The sequence below is a fragment of the Pteronotus mesoamericanus genome, unplaced genomic scaffold (assembly GCF_021234165.1).
Source record: "Pteronotus mesoamericanus isolate MK-2021 breed Mesoamerican mustached bat unplaced genomic scaffold, CSHL_Meso_final contig_173, whole genome shotgun sequence".
Lineage (NCBI taxonomy): Eukaryota > Metazoa > Chordata > Mammalia > Chiroptera > Mormoopidae > Pteronotus > Pteronotus mesoamericanus.
The window spans coordinates 14,260,464-14,277,735 of NW_026555072.1; the positions used below are offsets into that span (position 1 = coordinate 14,260,464).

General features: G+C 36.3%; 1 pseudogene; it reads left to right on the plus strand.

Annotated features, from left to right (window-relative positions):
• Positions 1 to 15,752, plus strand: part of LOC129065071 (PIN2/TERF1-interacting telomerase inhibitor 1-like) — a 35,105-nt pseudogene extending 19,353 nt beyond the window's left edge.
• Positions 15,753 to 17,272: the final 1,520 nt, after the last annotated feature.

Sequence of the window (17,272 nt, forward strand, 5' to 3'; positions counted from 1 at the left end):
GTACCTGGTATATTTAGAGAAGAGCAAAAAGGTTGATTGTAAATGCAGCATAGGGATCCAGGTGGGTGGGAAACAGAACAGTTAAAGGAAGTAGCAAGAACGGTAACTGATTGCAGAGAAGGTGATGTAGTACATTGTAGTCCCCTGTGTGATGCTGGCTTTTATTCTGAGTGTGATATTGAGCCATTGTTGGATTTTGAGCAAAGAAAACACATCATGCAACTTAACTTTTAAAGGCATCCCTTTTGAACGGAGAACAGACATTAGTGAACAAGACATTAGTGAATGACAGTTCATGGAATTGCATCAACGTTAATTTCTTAGTGTTGACAGATGTAATACGGATCGTTATGTAAGATGTTAATGTTAGGGAAACTGACTGAAAGGTATGTAGGCGCTATCTGTACAATCTTTCTAACTTTTCTGTAAATCTGAAAATATTCCAAAATAAAAAAGCCTATTAAAAAATCAACTGCAAAGAGGGCAGATCTCATGTTAAGTGTTCTTATCACCAAAAGGGGATGGCACAAGGAAACTTTTGGAGTTGATGGGTATATCTATCAACTTGATTGTGGTGATGGTTTGATGAGCATATGCATATATCCAAACTCATCAGCCTGTATACCTTAAATATGTGCACCTTTCTGTATATCAATTATACCTCAATAAGGCTATTTAAATAATAAATGGTGTTATCTTTATTTTTAAAAAGAAAATAAACTGCATTGTAGGAAGGAAGGAGAGACTGATTGTTTCAGCCAGAGACCTGGACCCACTACGCACCAATCCTTAACACACCAAAACCACAGGTTTCATTACACACAGAAGGCTGATCAGACTCCGATCCTAATATTTGCCTGGGGTCATCAACAGTAGAGAGGATCTCTCCTGAGACTCAGACCCGGAGGAGAGATTCCAAATACTCGAGAAGAAGGAGGTTGGAATTACATAAGTCACAAGGAAGCACACTTCAAAAGCTAATTTGAAAGGGATTCAATAACATACATGTACAGAGCTCCTTGTATGTGTCCAGTAGAATATTAGGATGGGGGAGAGGTGTTTGCCCAGGAGCGTAAATCCTTAAGTGTCCCTTAGTTGACACTCTATTTCATTTCTCTAACTACTGAGTTCAGGTTTTCTCTAAACATCAATGGGCTGATTTCTTCATCACTTTACATTGCACCATTTAATTTGTGGCCTTGAGACTAATCACATTTTAGTTTAGGTAAATTATCTTATCTATAATACTGGAATAATATTATAATGCTTCATTGTCAAAAGGCAGGGATTTAAAGCAGATGACCATTAACAGTTCTCCCAGAGCTTCATCACCTCCATGTCTAAATGTCTAAGGTACATAATTAAATTGTCACTTGCTTGAAGTTTCAAGCTCTTCTGCATTCACTCTAGTCGCTTTTTTCCCTTTAGAAAAAAAAAACCTGCTTCTTCTCTTGGAATCCCTTCTTTCTATGCTACATTGGTTAAATTTGTTATCACTTACAATTTAGCAAGAACGAAATCATGGTATTTGTATTAATATGCAATTGGTATCTACCTGTGGTGCATGGGAAGAAAGACTTTTATTTGATCAGAGAAAATGGTATCAATCTTCTCTGTTAACCTTCGATGTCATTCTCATTCCTAGCAGTGGGCAACCCTTCTTTAGAAGGTAAAGTGTCCCAGTGAACTTGCACTCACATGCGGTATCATGCATAAGCAGACCATTGTTGCTTTTTGGTTTTCTGTACACCATATCCCTATGAACCTTACCCTGGGGCAAAATAAAAAAAGAAATATCCTAATTTACAGAGTGATGACTTACTGAAAACTGCATGACTTACTTTATTTTCTTTTTTAAGAAAAAAGATGCTTGTTTAGATTTGTACTCATTTATCCCCAGGAATTCCAATGGCTTTGAAAGACATGAATGAACTTCACATTACTATCTGTAGTTTTTGAAAACATCATTAATTATTCAGAGTTTGCTAAGGGGTGTTTCAGAGACACAGCAAAGTATTTCAATAGATACTTCCAAATAGCTTATGTAGTTGTTTAATATTTATGATGCTTCTATAATGTGTTTTCACTTTTGTAAAATGCAATGACCCCAGAACTTTTCTCTGGAATATCACTTACCTCACAATAAATAAATGACTATAAAAGCTCAGCTAACTAGCTTAAGTTTATCTTTTATAAGATTGACATCTTAAAGCAAATTGTAGAATAAAGAAAAAGCTAAACCCATCTAGTGTTAATAAAAATAGGACCTTATAGTTTTAATAGTTTATAAATTAGATATTACCTTTTCATAAATTAACTTGTTTGAGCCTCAGGACAACTCTGAGATACAGTTAAAAATGGGTACCTTATCTCCATTTTGTAAATGGGACAACTGAAGTTAAGAGAAATGTCGCCATTTTCCCAAAGTACACACATTAAAAAGAAGGATGGAAATAATAATAATAAATAAACTAGTCTTGATATTTGATCCAATGATCAATGTCAGGCTATAGAGCTTTGAGTGGAATTACTTGTATTAGAATGAAAATTACATCACTCTGTTTTCTCCTTTCCTAGATGAAACTGGAACAGGCTTAAGGTAATTTTGTAATCATGTATCTGCCTATCGATATATTAGAAATTATTTGCAAGTATATTCACTTGTTTTCACATCATTGTTAAAAAATAAGTATAAAGAAATAAAACCCACTGTAATGGTTAACATTACCTTAAGGGACGGACAACTGTCTCCCCAGATGAATGTGTTTAGAAGAAATTGTACCCATCTCCCAGATATTCATCTGTTCAGCCCACAGATGCCTAGCACATGTTCGAAATTAATATTTCTAGAAATTCTGGTGTAATCTGTATGTCCTAAAGGGGTGCCTTACCCTCCTAAATACTCTAAAGGTGAGGATAAGAGACTGAGGGGAGAGCAAGGCTCACACACTGGACCCGTTTTCCAGGTAGGGTGACTCTATGGATAACATAGAAATAGAGGACAACGAGGGGGAAGATCGGGATTAGCATAATGCAGAGACTGTTAGTTACATTTCTATAACTACCTCACTTTTATAATCAAATTTTGCCTTTCACTATTCAATTTATACCCAATTTGGAGTTATCTAAGTATAAGGAAAAAATAGGTTTCACCCTACCTCTTGTACATTAAAGACAAATGCATCCTAATATTTAGATTAGCCCAAATAGCTCACTATTTAAGAGAGGCCTAACAAGCAACAAATTATAGTAGTTCTTAATAAGTAAACATAAAATGTCTGCCATGAGCTTTGAGTACTTCTTTTGAAATAAAATTGCAGATCTTTATTGCTCATTTATTATGTACAAAGAACAATCCTACACATAATAATCATCATCATCATTGTTGGTTTTCAATAATGTTAATTAATAATAGAAACAGTGAAAATTCCTGATTATTATATCCAAGTTTATAATCAGCTAAACTAGGATAAAATTAACTTTTTCATCTAACCTTGGAACCTGCTGAACCTTAACTTTTCCCATGATGTTTGGTATGGCTTTAATTTGTACCTATGAAGCGGGGAAAGGTTCTTATGAGCAAATAATTGCATATAAAATTGAAAAAGAAAACAGTAACTAAGTATTTTGGAGTGATCACTGCAGATTTTGTAGCCCAACATATGGACCATTGGGAGTTTTATTTCATTATCAATATTTGGAAGTCCATTAAAGAAAATAGTGATAGGAGAATGCATTCTATGAATTTTTCATGTTATACTCCCAGTGATTTTTTTTTAATTTTGGAAGTAAATGTCTGATCTAAGAGGGAATGTATCCTTTCCTGAAGTTAAATTAAAGGACATAATATTTCTTAGTAACAGGTATGTGCCAGATAAATTTTAGAGGCATCAATAATATTGAATGTACTTATAGAATACCAGTCTGTACCTATTCCAGGAAATATTACTCAGAGCTGTTCTCTGTCCATAGTTCTGAAAATTCCTGTCAATTTTATACAGATTGATTGACTAAGATTACCTTAATCTAAGTGTGATATTTGTATTTCTTCATAATTTTTTAGCCCTTTCAGTATTACCTTTAACAATGGCATCAATGTTTGCCACCTGAGTATTACATATAACTTTTTCACTGCTTTGTCAGTTCTGAAAGTACTTTCCAAACATATTCATTCCTTAGCATTCCCTTGGCAACGGGTACCTCCCGCCTTGTACCAACCAGTTTCTCTTTTCCTCTTTACAGAAAATCTTCTTGGAAAAAATGTGGACTTTATCTCTCGAACACTGCTCAATAACTCAACTGTCAAAGGAAGGTGGCTTCACTGTTAAACCCAACATTCACATTTCTAATTTTTTTAAATATATTTCTCGGTAGTAGTCAGTATCATTGGCCACTCCTTTCTTGAAACACTTCCCTTGCTTGTCCTTCATTACACTTCCAACGCACGCTGCTTTGCTGGCTTCTCTGTGAGGTCTCTAAAAACCAATCAGTGATGCTCTAGTTTTCTGTACATACCCAGTCACATCTTGTGGCTTTTAATACCATTTATGTATTTCTGACTTCCAAATTACCTACCTGTGCTTGAGACCTGCCTCGTATTCCAGACTCATTTATGCATCTACCACTTGAGACATCCACTTAGATACTGGATTGGGCATGCGCTTCACAGAACATTGCAAAAGAGAACTCTTTATTTCACCACCTACTATACCTGCTCCTCCCTAACACTTTCCAGTCTTAATAAATTTATGTCACAGAAAAGAGGAGAGATTACTGCACCAAAGTCCTTGAATAGGCATAAAGAAATTAGATCTAGTGCCCAAGTGGAAGTGTTCATTTTTGCTGGGAGAACAGTTTGTTCACAGTGACCAAAAAGAAAGCAGGGTGTGCGAACACAGATGCAGGTAATGGAGGCGGGAGTTTGTGGGTATGATCTTCTTTCACATTCACTGATATGGGCAGCTAGTTCTCCAGCTGAGACCCATTGCAGGGGAGGCATTGAGCATTGCACTGAAATCACATCAAGCTCCAGAACAAACCACTGAACTTCCTGTGCACTGATGGGACATCTTTTCGGCAAACCAGAAGTGGATCCACCACAGTTACCTGTCACATAGGATATTTTTATAAACGTTGCCAAAGACAAAAAACCTGCGATGGTTTGTCTTTGGAATAGCACTAGTCCACCAATATATAAGAAGTTGTTTGCAACCAGCCTCAATCAATTTCAAATATATTCCTTTAGAAGACAGATGCCAGGAATCTAGCTGAACAGCTGCTCTTGGAGATCTCAATTAAGTCATGGAAGACAAAGGGAAATTGTAGGAAAGCACACTGGCAAACAATGAGGAATGCAGCACTGTGGTGTGTCATGAGGAATATATCCTCAGGGAGTAGAAAATCAAGATTTTCATTGAGCAAAGAAAATGCTGTGCCGTCTAGGAGATAAAAACGCTAACTGGCAAGCAATAAGAATACGCAGATATCTATCTTCGCTACAAATCAAACGATAGAATTTCTTGATCTGGCCTAAAATAAAGGTCCAATGTATTAACCTTAGTCTGTAAACTAATGACTACTGATTGCTCATAAGCTTATCTCAGCAGCAGCACAGATTCATAATAATCAGAAAGTTCTCGAAGGTCACTTAGATCATCCTCTCAATCTGGGCAGTATCACTTTTAAAGGGTAGCCATGGAGATTGTACAATGTCCTGTGATGGAGACCAATGATCTATCTGGAGAGGCAATGTAGCCAGGGGGTTAAGAGCATGTTTTCTAGAGCAAGACTGTCTGTATTCAAACCGTAATTCTGTTACATGCGACCTTTGAGCAAGTCACTTAAACTTTCTGTGCCTTCCGTTCCTCATCTGTAAAAGTGATAATAATAGCATCCACTGTGAAGATTATAGTGATAATTCTGAGTTCATACAAGGCTTAGCTGAGTGTAAATTCTCTGTAAAACTAATAAAATCGTCAGAAAGATCTTCATTATATTGTTTTTGAAAATATGTGCCTCGTTCCTTTAATCCATTGTCCCTAGTTATGAAATCTGAGGCAACCAAATGTATATTTCAGTAATTCCTTCTACATATGTTCTCCTATAACTTTTCGGGACTATATTTTTGGTAGAATTTACACAATTATAACATGAGTTATAATTATTCTGTATACTTGTTGAAAAGAGCACCCCCTTCTTATTCATAATACCTCCCTTCAAAGCCCCATGCTCATTATGTACCTGATGTGAGGTACTTGCTCAAGGACTGTTTACTGAATGACTGGCAACCCTTCCCATTTTTAAAGAACACACTGTTTTCTCTGTGTTCTGATCTCCAAGCTAAACACTTCCAAAATTTTCACTAATTCTTCGTATGTCATCGTTTCAATCTCCCAGTCAGCTTCTTTTGAATGCATTTCCATTTTTCAAAGATCCTTGTAAAATGTGGCACCCAGAACTGAACCTAACATGTCACGTATGACCTGACAAATACTAATATTCTGGATTTATCAGTTCCCTAATGTAGACATTATTCTTCTATAAATGCAACAAAGAACAGAATACATTCTGAAGAATAGTTGATTTATTAGTATTCCTCCATTAATGTGTTCTCTCAGCAAATGTAGTTCATATGAAAAGCATTTATCATCCACACTCAAGATGTATTGAATAGATTTTTTTACAAAGGACTGAAGCTGACTCGATATCTAAATATCTACATGCTTCTAATTCACCTTCCTGAGGTCACCTAGAAATTCAGTCACGAATCACTATTAAAGGATCTAAAACTATGAGTGGAACCTCTCTTGCAGGTAATTTTGCTGCCTGTAAACAAACTTATATAATAGATTACAGACTCTTTATTGGAAAAAACTGAGTGATGCCCAATATTAACTCATAAGTTATATAAACAAAGATCTAATCAACAATGTTAAGTTTTGTTTATTTTTTCAGCTTTTCTGAGATATAATAGATAAATAAAGTTGTATATATTTAAGGTGTACAACATAATGCTATGATATACATATATATTCTGAAATGATTACCACAGTCAAGTTAGTATATACATGCATTCCCTCACACAATAACCACTTTTGTATGTGTATTGAGAACACTTAAGATCTACTCTCCTAGCAGATTTCAACTACATAATATTTGTATCAGTGTTTGTTCTTATGGAATAATCTCAATGAAGTTATTTTGGGTAATAGTAAGTTCTTTTAAAAGTCACTGAATATAGAACTCCTGCCACGTGAACTTCTTTTGTGAGAAGGCAGAGCTCAGACCAGCAATAATGAGATCAAAAGTGTCCTTAGGGGACTAGTACACGCAGGTTGAGATAATGCTCTCATCATCATGCAAAATATTTTCTATTAGTTTAATTTTATCACTATTGGAAGATACCCATTTTATCAGTTAGATGGATAAATATTTATATATGGCATTTGTATATATAATAAATGAGTTCATAAGTGAAGAAAAACTCAACATGCCTTTGGGACTGTAATCTGTCGTGACAGGACAATTATAATAGAAATCACATTACTTTTCAAACAGATGTATGAAGATATTATTGAAATGAAATCTTGTGTTGAAATTTCCTCTGGACTGAGAAACGTGAAGTGGAAAATAACATAAGTGGAAAACATTACATCTGTGGGCATTAAGCCAGGGTTTAAAAAGTAGACATTATAGGGAGAAAAAAACATAAAAGAGAAAATTAAAGTATCAATGCCTTTGGCATCCATTTAGAACACCATTCATAGAATAGTGTAATTTTATAATGATTTAGGTCATTCTCCAATATGATACCATTAGGTTAAATGGCAGTATTTTTGCCCATTTCACTGATGAAGAGATTTGGGCAGCATTTCAACAGCCTCCTTTCAACTAGCAGAAAATGAAAGGTTGGCTGCTTTTGGTAGCACAGCCTAATGAATGGCACCGATGCCCCTCCCACTCATGGAACATGAAATTCCTAGACAGAATTGTTTATTCACAGCTCAGCTATATCTAGAAGAGATGATACCCCTAGTTTCCAGAAACAGAAAGGCAAGTCAATACCACAGTGTTAGCTCTGCTTGTTGATACCATGGTTATCAAACCTGCAAATAGGCCCTGGTCGCACAAGGCTGGGGTTGTAATGCCCAAGAGGATGTGAGCTTATGCCTGCATGAAGCTTCATGTCAGGAAACGGCCCTGACATGCCAGCAGACAGCTATTAAAGGGGATTGGAAAACTATAGTTTCTGGGGCAAGGAGGCAGCAAGAACAATTGTCACCTGTCCAGTCTTCTGGCTAGGAAATAATTAAGAGGTCTCCGAGAAATCAAAACCCTAGACTCTGCCACACGTGAGTGGAGATCCAAATCCCTATCTCTTGTGAGACAGAAGAATCCTACAGTTTGACATTAATGTCAATGTATCACCTAATATCAAACACCTGTGGTGAGTGTCCAAAGACGAAGAGTACACTTCCACAAGCCTGGAAGACTTCCCTAGAAAAAATTGTTCTACAAAACATAAACAAGGGAAGTTTCCTCAATATATTTCCTAAAGCTAGGCTAATTTAAAAGAAAAAGAAATCAGTTAAAAAAGAGTATCTTCTGCTTTTTAATTTCAATGGCAAAGCATACAGGAAAGATTGCTATGGGAATATGCTTAATATTTTTTTGTTGCTAGTCATTTTTTATTATTATTATTTTATTTTATTCCCATCCTCCACCCTAATTTTGATAATCCAATGTCTAAAAGATAATAAGGGAAAACAAAATAATATAGCAATCTCATTTAGAAAGGTAATGCTAAATTCTAAGTGGTATATTTGGAAACTGAAATGTATCATTGTATTAAACAAATCAAGGATTCCATTTCCTTGTCGAACAAGCTTACCACAGAAAACCAAAACAATGCAGGATAATAATTTTTTTTTTTTTTAGTCATCGTTCAGCTGAGAAAAAAAAGTAATGAATCCTCCTCAAATTCCAGAAAGAAACTGAAAGGTGAACTCTAGAGAAGTAACTTTAGAAGGCACCTTTTAAGTGGAGACCATGTACTGAACTTTTGCTTGTAGGAGGAAAGAAAATATCCTCCCTTGGAATTTCTAAACACACACAGTGATCCAAAGGAGGCGGGTTTGAAGCTCAATTTCACACTCTTTGCAAGGAAACACAAATCCTCCTGAAGGAATAACCTTCACCTTAAGCCTGTGGGTAACCCCAAGGAATACCCATACAAATACAGTGTTGCGAGGAGTTTATGCAAATGGTATACAAGGAAAGGAGGCACTATGATTAAGTCAAAAAAATGCAGAATCAGATATACAAAAATTCATACATAGGAATCATCATACACGTAACAGAAATAATTTGTTCAAAATATCTAAAGAAATAAATTAAAAACACCAGCAAGAACCTATAAAAGTAACTAAACAAATTACAAAAATATCAAATAGACTATCTCAAAACTTAAAACACGGTATACTTAAGCTCAGCTAAATGAGATTCAATAGAGATTAGGAAAAATTAATAATTGATACATATGAAAAATTTATACAGGATGTGTAATAGAGAAAAAAGGTAGTAAGTATATTAGATATTAAGAGAAGATTAAATAAGAAGGCCTAATATCTTAGAATAATACTCTTCCATTTTCTTTATCCACTCCTGGAAATCCAATTAGAGATACATTAGCAGTGAATTTTCCAGAATTATTGAAATACACTAAACCTCAAAGTCATTCAGTTATACATGAAGCACTTTTTAATGGCCACACATTTTACAGTGAAGCTACACAAATGTTAATCAACTGTAATCATACACAATGTGTTCTCTGATACAAAGCAATTAAGTTAAAGTCAATAATAAATGATAATTAGAGAAGGCTTGTAGAGTTATAAATTATAAACATATTTCAAGCACCTCATGGGTAAATGAATTAGCCATACTGGAAATGTAGTTAGATAATAAATACATTTCAAAATACTTAAAATAATATAAATCAAGCATTCATGCTGGGAAACAGAATGGCTGAACTCTATGATCCAAACATAATTGAAAAGGTGTGAAAAAGAACAGAATCTAAGGAAAGTAAGATGAAGACATAATACAAGAACAAGGACAGCTTAATAAATTAGAAAAAATAAGAAAATGATAAAACAGAGAAAATCAACAATATTAATATTTTGAAAAGATTAATAAAAGTGACAGAGGATAGAAAAGCCAATATAAAAAATTTAAAAAGGGGACATTAAAAATGTTACAGACAATAAAAAGTTGAGAATATAACAGCATATCAATAAATGTAAAATTTCACTCACATAAACACATTTATAAAAATATGATTATTATAGTCTTTTTAAATAGCTAAATAGTTAAAGGAACTGTATTAGAGCTTTAAAATTTTCCCATAAATAAGACTACATGCTCAGCAAGTGTTACCTGTGAGCTGTAAGAAAAATTCTGCCAACTTATTCCAGTTATTCAAAGTCTAGAGGAATTTAGAACAGGCCTCTTGACTATAATAATTAAAATTATTATAAACCTGTTAACATAAAACAAACCGAAAAGCAAAAGAAAGTGTTGGGGAAAAAAAGACCAATCTCAACAAGAATCTAGATAAAGGGTTTGCAATCCTTTTTCTGTAAAGGGACAGATGGCAAATAATTTAGGACTTGTGGGCCAGATAGTCTGAATTGTAACTATTCGCTTATGCCTTTGTAGCACAAAAGCAGCCATAGAAAACATCTAAATGAGTGAGCACTGCTGTGCTCCAATAAAACTTTATTTATAAAAACAGGTTGTGGCCTTGCCCTGCCATCTACATGCTTTGCACACACGCTCTTGTACTGGGAACAGCAACTGATGAAATTACAAAAAACTAAGCCCACCTGCCTCAAGGCAGGACATTTGTGGACTGGTATTCCAAGACCGCATCCTTGCTTTGTTGGTTCTGTCCCCGTCCCTCCTATAGAACACTCTCTCAATAATTTGTAACCGAACATATGTTAGCTTGTAGTTTCCTAAACTAAGACACAAATTGAATCAAGCGATGTGAAAAAAAGTAAAATATAGTTGCATTAGGTTTTGTTCCACAACATAATTCATCCCAGTGACAGAATTAAAGAGAAAATCATATGAACTTAAGTAGCTTTCAAATATATTTTATGAAAAAGATTCTACTACTTTATTTGGTATATAAAGGAACTTTTTTAAAAAAGCAAACTCATCCATGCCCTGCCTGGTGTGGCTCAGTGGACTGAGCACCAGACTGTGAAGCAAAGGGTCACTGGTTCGACTCCCAGTCAGGGCAAGTGTCTGGGTTGCAGGCCAGGTCCCCAGTACGGGGCACGCAAGAGGCAACCACACACTGATAGTTCTCCTTTTTCTCCGTCTCTGTCCCCTCTCTAAAAAGAAATAAATAAAATCTTTAAAAAAGGAAAAGTAAACTCATCCAAATCAATGGTGAAATGAAACAGTATTACTTTTAAGATAATAAGTAGGACAAGAATGCCAGTTATCACAACTGTGGTTGAGCACTGTAATGGAGGACTCAACTAGTACCACATATAAAGGAAAAACAAATTAAAAACAGTATGATTGGAAAGGAATCCACAAAATTATCCATATTCACTGAAGATAATTGTGTGTATAGAGACCCAAAAGTAACTAGTTACATTTACATAATAAGTATGAAAGTTTAGCAAATTCGCTGGAATTAATATACAAAAATCCAATACAACCTAATTTATACACACATAAATCTTGTAGGTATTTAAAAAACAGTTTACAATAGCAAGAAAAATACAGCCAAAAATAAATCTAGCAAAGTTGTGCAAGGTCTTTTTAGAGGTAATTTTAAAGCTTCTTATTAAAGAAAACCTAAATGAATAGACAGACTGCCATTTGGAAGACATAATAAATAACTATGTTTAGCCCCACATTATTTTAAAGTTTCAATTTAATTTCAATCAAAATTTTATCTGGTATGAAAGAACAGTGCAATATTTATTCATGTTATTATTGTTATTTCACAATCACCAGACCAAACATAAGAGGAATAATGTTTAGGAGTATAGATCCGGCAATCAGTCAGCCAGGTTAGAAGTCCAGCTCCCCCATTTACTGATAGTGAGACTTCGGTTACGTTAATTACCCTGTCTGTATCTCAATTTCTTCATTTTTAAGATGAATATAAAAATATCTATTTCATGAAAGCATGAGGATTGGATGTGTGTACACTACTGTGATGGTTAAGTTTATGCCAACCTAACCAAACCAAGGGATTACCAAATAGCTGGTTAAATGGTCTTTCTGGGTGTGCCTGGAAGAGATTAGCATCTCATCTAAATTGGTGGACTTTAGTAAAGTACATGGCCCTCGCCTATGTGGCTGCTCATCTTCCATTTTGTTGAAAGCCTGAATAGAAGCAAAAAGTGGAAGGAGGTTGAATTTGCTCTCTGTCTGATTGTTTTAAAGTTTGTTTGTTTGTTTATTTATTTATTTATTTTTAGAGAGAGGGGAAGGGACGGAGAAAGACGGATGCATGAAAGAAACATCAATCGCCTCTCACACACCCCCCTAACCAGGGACCCGGCTCACAACCCAGGCATGTACCTGACTGGGAATCGAATAGGCGAGCTTTTGGTTCACAGGCCAGCGCTCAGTCCGCTGAGCCACACTAGCAGCGACTGCCTGATTCTTTGAGCTTGTTCTCAGGCCTCCTGACCCAGACTAGAATCTATATCATAAGCTCTCTGGCTCTCAGGGCTTCAAACCACCCCAATAGCTTTTCCAGTATCCAGACAGCGGATCATGGGACTTCTCAGCCTCCATACCTGCATGAGCCAATACCTGTATCCCATCTGTTCTGCTTCTCTGGAGAACCCTGACTAACACAAATAGAAGAGTACTGTACATCTTCTGTGTGCCCCCAAGATCTACTCTAAATCCTTTTACACTCTGTCCTGTGTCCTAAGGGGCTTTCCTATGTGGACTGAATTCACAGCCTCCCTAAACCCTCAGGCTTTGAGTTGGGTTCAACCAAGAAGAGATACTAGCAAGAAACTAGAGGACAAAAAAAAGTGAGGGCAAAGGACTGATTTCCCTGGCTTACCCCCCAACCTCCCTCCCGGAGGCTCCTGTGGACTGCCTGCTTTCCTCTATGGGAATCCACAGATCCTCTCAAACAGTTCTGTCCACCTCATTTGGAAGTGTGGTAGTATGAGCTCTTCACTGCTTCTAGCCCAGAGGTACGCACTATCCCATGTTGTTTTGCCTAAAGCATATTCATAACATTGCAAATAAGAAATTGCCATTCCATACATAGTATTAGAAAATATAGACGACCACTCAGACGTACTTTTAAAAATAGGAATAATATTTAAAATGCACTTAGAAATAAATCTAATAAAAGATGTCAGACACTTTCAGCCTTCTCTTCATGAGTGAGGTCCCTTTCCTTTAGTAATTCTATACTTGTGAGTGTGAGTCATAGACTTGTTTAGACTTCACTTTTAAAATCATATCGCCTAATATTTATGGAAATTTAAAAGGTCTATAACAACATAATTTTTAAGAACTCTACGAGGGATACTCTGTTCAGAACATTAGGCTTATTAAAAGTACATAATAGCCCTGGCCAGTGTGGCTCAGTGGATTGAGTGCCATCCTGCAAACCAAAGGGTCGCTGGTTCGATTCCCAGTCCAGGCACATGCCTGGGTTGCAGGCCAGGTCCTCAGTAAGGAGAGCACAAGAGGTAACCACACATTGATGTTTCTCTACCTCTTTCTTCTTCCCTTCTGCTCTTTCTAAATATAAATAAATATTTTTTTAAAAAGGATATAATTTTTAAAATGTGATACTGATAATAATTTAGGAATACTCAATATAACAATGGCAAAAATAGAGTATGTAAGTTGTTAGCATACATACCCACCTATGCATACACCAAAAATTGGTCTAAGAGAGATTACATTACCAATGCATGGGGGAAAGAATGTACTATTCAAGTCTATAAAGGACAGTGATACATCTGACCTTTCACATGGAAAAACATTTCTCTTTCATTGTGTATACTATACAAATCAAATACGAATTGAAACCTGATGAGAAAAACTAAAACATAAAAATATCAGAAGAAAAGCCTGGGCTGCTGTGGCTTAATTGGTTAGAGCATCACCCTGTGCACCAAAAGGCTGAGAGTTCAATTCCTGGTTAGGACACATACCTAGGTTGCAGGTTTGATCTCTGGTCAGGAAGCTTAAGGGGGCAAGTGACTGATGTTTGTTCTCACATTGATGATGTTTCTCTCTCTCTTCCCCTTTCTCTCTCTCTCTGAAAAGCAATGAAAAAGTGGCCTTGGGTGAGGATGAGACACACACACACACACACACACACACACACACACACACATAATGACACTGTGCTACTAAAAGAGAATACAAAAAAATTAATTAAAAACTATGATTTTTGTTTGACAAAATTAAAATCTTCCTTAAAAGATGCCATAAATCAAGTTAAAATATGAGCCATAGTGTGAGAAAAGATACTCAGTTGGAATGATCTTAATTCTAATGATCTCAGTATTATTATACAAAATAAGGATATAGATATAGATATTGATACATAACTATAGATATTTACCCTGTGTGTGCGTGTGTAACGGAAGAAAAACCCTACCTGGGTGACGGCACGAAGAAGGTATTCCATAGCTGCAGTTCTCCGGGCACGCGAGTCAGGTGGTTCCAACTTCTCTGCGAGCCGACTGCCAAGTAGCCCCAGATGCCCAGGCCTGGCGGCCCAGCGACATCACAGGCTCTGCAACAGTTCGAAGCTAACTAATAAGCATCAGCGGAAACAGAAGTGGGCTGTGGATGTAAGAATGATTTCAAGTTTGGCCAGAGGATACTGGAGGAGATGGGGTGGTCTCAAGGAAAGGGTTAAGGGGTTCAAGAGAAAGAAGCTACACATCATATTAAAGTTCAAGTGAAAAATAACCACCTGGGACTTGGAGCTATGATCAATAATGAAGACAGCTGGATTGATCATCAGGATGCTTTTAACCAGCTTCTGGCTGAACTGAACACTTGCCATGGGCTGGAAGTAGCAGGCTCCTCCTAGGACAACAAGGGGAAAAGAAATCTTTCAGCCTTGAAAAAAAGTCCAACATCTCCAAAATCCGTATTCATTATAGGAAACACACAAAAGGGAAGGAAATATCTCAGAGCAAAACAGATCTTGACTGCATTTTTCAGAAAAGACAGAGTAAAGAGACTCCCCAGGATGATCTCAGCCTCGCCACTCCGGATGGGAATGAAATGTCCAATACGGTAGCAGTGCCTTCACCATCCAGGAGGACTTTGCCAAGCGGATGGCAGAACTAAACAACAAGCCATAGGCCATGGCTGTGGGCCCTGATCTTCCAGAGAACCAAACAGAAAGGAAAAGGGGAAATAAAAAGAAAAAGTCAAATATAAAAATGTGGAAAACTACACACAACCCAAGACCAAGCAAAAAGAGTCCAGGTTGAGCAGTAGGTCAGAGACCCTTTTTGAGACGAGAATTGTGACTCTTCTGCTGAAGATGGAGAGGATTGTGTGTGGCCATGTGCTGACCAGACTTACCACCAAAGCCTCCCAACCCCCCAAAAAGAAAAGAAAAGGAAAAGCTACAAAAACAAGTTGAGGCAGCAGTAGATGCTATGCTAGATGAAATACCAGTGAAAAAGAAGACAAAGATGAAAGATTCCACATAGATTCTCTCGAGCCAGGGCCTTTCAACCACCCAGGGTGCCGGGTAAACAACTTTGGCCTGAAATCAGAGCAGAGTTCACCCAAGAGAGTTTGTGCGCGTCTTTTACCAGGCCTGTGGGTTGCCGAGTCTCACCCTCTCATCGCATTTTTCCCAAATCACATTCCCAAAAGAACTTTTCAATGTTCCAAATCATGGCTCTCATAAACAAATAAATTTCTCTGTAGACTCTGAAAAAAGATGTTCTGTTTCCCCATTAACCAGAAAAAAATAATTATAAGAAAATTTTAGGTGAGCCTGACCTAATTAGATGAGTCCTTTATTAGTTTTATTTTCCACTAAATGTATTGAGGTGATATTGGCTGATAAAATTATATCGGTTTCAAGTGTATAATCCTACGATACATCCTCTGTATTTTGCATTGTGTGCCCACCGCCCAAAGTCCAATCTTCCATCACCATCTATTTGGGCCCCTTTGCCCTTTACTACTACTCCCATACCTCCTTCCCTCTGATAACCAGCACACTGTTGTCTGGGTCTATGAGTTTCAGTTTTATATCCCACATTAAGTGAAATCATATAGTTCTTGACGTTTTCTGTCTGACTTATTTCCCTTCACATGATAGTCTGAGGATCCATCCACATTGTCACAAATTGTACAATAGTATTTCATCTTTTCCAATGGCTGAGTAGTATTCCATTCTATATATGCACCACATCTTCATTCAATCATCTATTAAGGGACACTTTGTTTTTTTCCGTATCTTGGCCACTGTGCATAGTGTCGCAATGAATTTAAAGGTACATATCTTTGTGAGTAAATGTTTTCAAATTTTTAGGGTAGATATCCAGAAGAGGGCTTTCTGGGTCATATACCTGTTTATAAAATCTATAGCCCAAATTCAGGAAAGATCTCCTTTTCCCTTCTGAGTCATAAATTAAATATTAGGTTCTTATAAGGCAGTGAAAACAAGTTTCATAATTCAAGAGAGTAGAAAGGCTTATAAATAAATGTCCTGTCTTGTTTAGTACTCAAAATAACATTAGGTAGTAATCTGGTCTTACTTGCACTTTCAGCCTTCTCTTGATGTGTGAGATCCCCTTCCTTTAATAGTTCTATACTTGTGAGTGCAAGTAGCAGAATTGTTTAGACTTCACTTTTAAAATCAAATCACCTGATATTTATAATCAGGTAATATTTATTTACGATCACCTCAAACTTATAATGTGGCAAAAACATAAAATGCCGTTAAACATTGGAGACACATATAATTTTCGACAATAATGCACAAGTCAGAATAGAATATAATTACGTCCTAAAACAAAATAGGTGCTTAAACCTGCTTTCTATCTACAAAATTATTCTGCCTCTCAACACTGATATGATGGCAGTAATTTTATAAGACTGGTTGAAAAACCAATCTGAATTTGAAATAAATTTCTATTACGTTTGTTTTAGTTCCAGAATGTACTACATAAATTGGAAATATTCACTTGTCAAAGATACCATTTCCCATTTTCAG